We start from the raw sequence: 6,133 nt of genomic DNA on the forward strand, positions 1-6,133 counted from the left end.
TCACATGGTGTGTCAGGTGACCCACTGGACAGGTACTTGTAATGTATGTCTCTGTATCCCTTTCACGACTGAAGAATGGCAGACACCCTAAACTTCACATGTTGGTACATTAATAAATTTTCATGGGGGCATTTTCTAGTGTCTGGACTCTTTTTAATTTTTCAAATCCCTTGCATGATCAGAAACTTCATTAACGCAGGCAAAATTATTTAGGAGCATAAAGTCTTTATTACAGTGTAAAGTAGCTTTCATGTATTACCGTGCTGTATCAGTAGAGGGAGCTCTTGAACCATGACTGCAGGGTGAACACACAGCTTGCAGCAGTGTGTTCAACCTGCATGGAGGATGAGAGCAGGGTCTGTTAGGTCATGGAGAACTGTGGGTGCAGAGGCTAATAAATCACAGCCTCCTGCTGAACAAGGACATCAGATAAAGGTCTGTTCCTAAGATTTGTTCACTCTGCAGTTGGAGGAGTGCAGGTGGAAACGTAAAAAAACACATCAGTAAGACTTACTCTTTCCTATAGTTTTGTCTCAGAGATAGAGAGGTCTAGAAGTTAAAGAGTAAATCTGTCTGTTATGATTTATTTGTTGGATTTTAGAAAGGTGGACAACGGTACATAAAAAGAGTGCACATTAGAAAGATGTACACCACAACATAAGTAAAAAAGATATTTAAGATTTGATAAGATTTGTATTTCAACTTGTAGATAAATTAGATGAAACATATATCGATATAACTGACAATTTGATTGGCAGAAACATGCTTACATACACACTAGTATCCTGGTTATGATTAATCCTGGTTTCAGAAACCTGGATAAGACCTTATCCCTTAAGGTTTAAGACCTTAAGGTTTGAGACCTTAAGGTTTGAGAAAGCTGGAGTATACTGATAGAAACCAGGATACTGTGGCATGTTAACACTTTATCCAGGTTTCAGAACCATCTAACAGATAATCAGACACTAGATGTTATGGTCATGTATACAGGAACATGAATAGTGTCTGTTTGCACCCATGTATGAATAGGCAGCTATTCGACTAATTATACCCAACCCAGTTATTTTAACTATAAAAAGCGACAAATCGCCCATTAGCAACAGGGTGTAGTGGATGTCTGGGTTAAGCACAAATCTTTCCTACAGGATAGCAGGGTTTGAGTCCTACCAGGGGACACAAAGATTTGAAAATAGTGTGAAATTACATAACAATAAAACCTATAACTTATAGTTTTATTATTGTTTTCAACCACAGTTTGGTTACCCTTAGCCTACGAAACCACTTAGTTAGGTTGTGGGAAAAATCATGTTTGTCTCTGCCATGAAAGTGTAAATAACCACAGTGGCTATTTACAAGTGGGGTGCAAATAGTATTGTAGACTACAGACATCTGAGTTTCTGTCATGATAGGATATATATTCCCGCAAGTGAATAGTCACACTGATATGCAAATAACATCTGCCTAAAGTAACTGGATAAAGCTGAAAACCAGGATACTAATGCTCATGTAAATACACTCATAATAGGAAACTAGTTTGATAATCATTTAGTTGGTTCAGTAATTTTTCTAGAAATAAACAGTGGAAAAACATCCAAACCTCATTGTAAACCAAATATCTTTGGGTTTTGGACTTTTAGTTGGACAAAAGACTTTTGTCATAGATGTTTTTTTCACAATTTTTGTAGCCTGTTTCAAACTAAACAATTAATCAAAACGATTGATCATGAAAATAATTGTTAGTTACAGTTTTAGATATTGTCCATATTAGAGGACTGTCAGAGAAAATGAAAATGATGTTTCCAGCTAAACAGTACATGGTCCAACATGTTCTCAGATGTTATTGGATTGATATTTGATCTTTTAGAGAGCATCTTGGATCCAAAACTAAGTCTGTTTTGGTGATGAGCTGTGAAATGTGAAAGAACATCAGGGCCTTAAACTCAACTCAAAGTCAACACATTTGTCCAAGTCTCTCAAAAGCCTGATCATAGTAGTGCAAATCACATTTGAAACAGGCAAATAAATTAAACAAGGAACCCCTCTGATGGCCTTAAACATTTTTTTCAGATTGGCCTTGTAAATGTCACCAGAAATCAAGAGTCGTGGGTTTTATAAGGCCTAGCTTGAGTACATCATGTCACTGATAAGATCAAGCAGGAATCCTCTTAGTAAAGGGCTACTGATAGTAAACAGCTCTCTTTTTTCAGGATACCAGTGTGGGATACTAATGCCTCACCTTGATTTTATTAATAGAGAGACAGAGAGAGAATCAGAGGAGGGTGATAAACAGAGATGAGATTCTATCAATTATACGATTGCTTTAATTAACTATCATTAAAGACAGATCAATAACACCAGACTGGAATTAAAATAAGGTCCATACATTATACACTATTTTACAAGGAACAATCAAATGGCCTCATATATCGAGCCCCTGGAAGATGTTGCCATGGGAACTCATGGGAGGGTTTGGGTGTGCTTGGGGGAATTTAAAGGAGCCGGTCAAGATTTTCTATATACTCATCCTTCCACATCAGTGATGCTTGATTAACTAATTACTTTAGTTAGGAAGGAAAAAAGAAGATGGAAATGTGTAAAGCAAGGCCCCTGGAAAAAAGGTATAACTGTACAATGAATTAATAAAGGGTAAAAATCTCCCTTGTAATATTCCTGCAGCCACAGGACATCAATTATTCATAAAAAATAGTAAAGAATCCATAAAAGTAGGTCATGAGTGAGGCATACCAAAGAAATTCATCTGAATATTTAAACCCAGAGAGACAGAGACCCATCCTGCGGATCCGCTGAGTTTGCTCTGAACATAAGCAAACTGCAGCAGTACCTTCAGTCAACACACAGGAGAGATAATGGAGCAGGCTCCTCGGAGAGCAATCAGGAGGATAAAGCTCAGTGAACCCAAGTGCTCCTGGCGGCAGTTAGGGAGGAAGGGCCCGGGCTCAGGGTGTGATAAAGGCACAGAGTGGAGGGTTTGATGTGATAAAAAAAAAATAAAAATACTGGAGAGTCTTTCTACATGCACCTAAAGCTATACGCACTGTAAAAAGTGTATGTCAGTAGTAGTTGAAATAATTGAATGTTTTGAATGAGCCTCATTCAGCTTTCAGGTTTTTTTTTGATGGAAGCCTACTTTTGTGGATTGTAACAACTTGAAACCACACTATCATCTCTTAAACTGCAGTTCTAATTTCAGCAAAGGTGCATCTATAGCATTTCTCTTAGTACTGTGTTTCTGACATCATAACGTCTATGTCTACTCCGGATTTTTCCACCTGCTGTTGTGTCACCATTTTCTCTTAGTGACTTGCAAAGAACGCAGGAAAATTGACCTATTCTAAGCCCCGCCCCTTATCGCTCTGTGCTCCACTAAGTGTTGAGCTTGGTATGTCAGTAAACTTTCTTCTTTCCTCTTTCCTGTATTTAGATGAAGACTATTGTGTGTTAGACTAAATATATTTATATTTAAGTTGGCTAATTTTTGCAAAATTCTTGCTAACCAGGTAAATAAACTACATCAATAATTAACTTGCTAGTTAGCTAGCAGTCTGCTAACATCAGCTAATGCTAGCTAAGCAGTTAGTTAATCTCTAGATAGTGTATGCAAAGATGGCACCCAGTCAGTCCAATGTGAGCTGCTTTCATGGCGCATAACCCGTGGGGCCAGTGGGGAATTTTTCACTGCAGTGCCACAAAATTGGCAGCAATGATGTCTATTTATAATTTATGTCTATATTAATCTACATCAACTATTAGCTAGCTAATTAGCTAGTGTTTTGCAAACATTACCTGATGTTTTTACAGGAAAGAAGAAAGCTGACGGAAGTGTAAAGCTTGCTCAACAGCTATTGGAGCACAGAGCTAACGGGGTTGGGACTTCAGAAGGGTCAGTTATATTTTGTGATCAAATTATAATTCATGCTAGATATAAAATGGTAAACCAGAATTGGTTAATTTGAGTTCTTTAAGTTTTCATAAAGTTTCTGAACCAAACCAGCTATTGTTAAATAACACTAATGCCAATTATATTCATTATATTTTTGTTATAATTAACTAAAATAAAACACTAAGGTTACAATAAAAGCTCTTAAAACACTTATTAAAACACAGAGAAAAAAGGGGTGGGACTTCGGAAGGGTCATTTGTGTTCATCTAACGTGTCAATTTGATTTGAAAAAACTTAATTCATTTGTGTGTTACTAATTGAAGTATTTTTTTTTAAGTTGGTCCAACAATTCTCTTTTTTCAGTGTACAAGCCAGGGAGGCGTATATGTCATGTGTGCTGGATGCATGGAGTTGGGAGCAGGGTCATAATGTGAAACAGCTCATCATTTACCGTGCGTTTCCTCCTGCTTGGGTCAGAACAGACAAAAAGGACATGTCCGTCATTTGTTACATATGCAGTGAATCCACGGAGGGTTGGGGGAATCAGTCAAGGGAAAAGAGAGGAGAGGTGAGGGGAAGGTGAGAAACGTTTTCAAGTGCAAAGACCATAAATTTAACACCTTCCCCCGGTGCGAGCGCAAAGGCAGGCGGGCGATCTTAAAGAAAGGGTAATGGAGAAAGTGATGAAGAAAACGGGTAAAGGTATCTGTGACAAGAGTAAGAATGGAGTGTGTGCCAGCCAGCAGCCAGGCAGGGAGGCAGAGGAGATAAACAAGGCCAGGTAGAGGAAGGAAGGAGGTGATTTGGGGAAGGGGAGCGAGGGGCTGGGGAAGGCAGGCAGGCAGGCAGGCATCGGGGTCATAAAAACTAGGAGATGTGTTCTGGCCTCTGGGTCTTCATATCTTTTACATTTCTAATTAAAAGAGATAAAGAGTGAGGGAGTCATCAATCCCACAGTGATTTCCCAGTTAAGGTTTTAGAGGGGGCTGTAAACTAGGCAGCCCGGCATCATTGATTTTATAATTAGCTATCGTCACCCCAGACTTAAGATGGAGGGAGTGTGGTGGAGGAGAGCTTAAAAGAGGAAGCAGGAGGAGTGGGGATGAAGATGAGGAGGAGGTGAGGCCTGAGGGGAGAGTGCGGGAGAGCCAAAGGTGAGCGGAGAGAGAATCCAGAGTGTATCTGAAGCAGGCAACGAGCCAAAAGGGAATATAGGTTATATAGCTGTGTGAAAAGAAATGGCATAGTTAATTACCAGTGAAATGTCATGTGAGGATCAAAATATTACTATGATCTTTGGCCAGAAAAAGACACATTAGGCCCAATAATGGATACATAAACCATTTTATTATGCAGAACCCCACCCAAACCCTGTTACATGACTGATAAGAAAAATACACTGTGGTGTATACATAACCTTCACACACAAAACTTCAAAACAAACCATAACCACCGGAGCTTTATTGCAATGGGAGACAGTGTCCTGACGAGGAGTACTCGTGCTGGAGCTCTCAGTGGAACAACAAAAAAATAACTTCCCTAAGACATAAAGTCAGATTACAACCACAAACGAAGACTATGGAGAATACATGTAGTGTGCTATCATCTGGGAAAGAATACCAGGCGCCTTCCTACGTCTAATATAAGGAGGATAAACATGTACTGCAACACCAGAATACCCAGTGACACACGGTAAACGAAAGGCTGGACAGGCATTTTTACTCCTTTCATGACTACTTCATAATAATCCTATTTAAACATTATAATATATTTCTTTTGCAGATTTTCATCTCTACCTTAAAAGGACAGTTCACCTCCAAATCAAAAATAATAAAATTTTCCTCTGACCTATGGTGCTATTTATCAATCTAGACTGTTTTGGTGAGTTGCAGAGTTTTTTTTTTGAAGATATCAGCCACAGATATTTCTGCCTTCTCTTGAATATAATGGAAGTAGATGGCATTCGACTTGTGAGGCTCAAAGCGCCGCAGAAAATAAATGTTTATAAAACTCAAAAGCAATGTCTTCTTTGAGAAATAATGACCCAAAAATACTCAACATAATCCACAGACCCTGTTGTAAAGAATTTCAATTAGGAGCTATTTTCTTTCTTCCGAATTACACCCGTCAGTGTTTACATCTTACACTTTCATGATCACTAGCCTTTCATCCATGAGTAGGTGCACGCTTTCCTGTTCATGGTGGGTGTAGTTCAGTAGAAAGAAAAACTAG

This window comes from Lutjanus erythropterus, chromosome 6, assembly GCF_056507025.1.
Source record: "Lutjanus erythropterus isolate fLutEry1 chromosome 6, fLutEry1.hap2, whole genome shotgun sequence".
Classification (NCBI taxonomy): Eukaryota; Metazoa; Chordata; class Actinopteri; order Lutjaniformes; family Lutjanidae; genus Lutjanus; species Lutjanus erythropterus.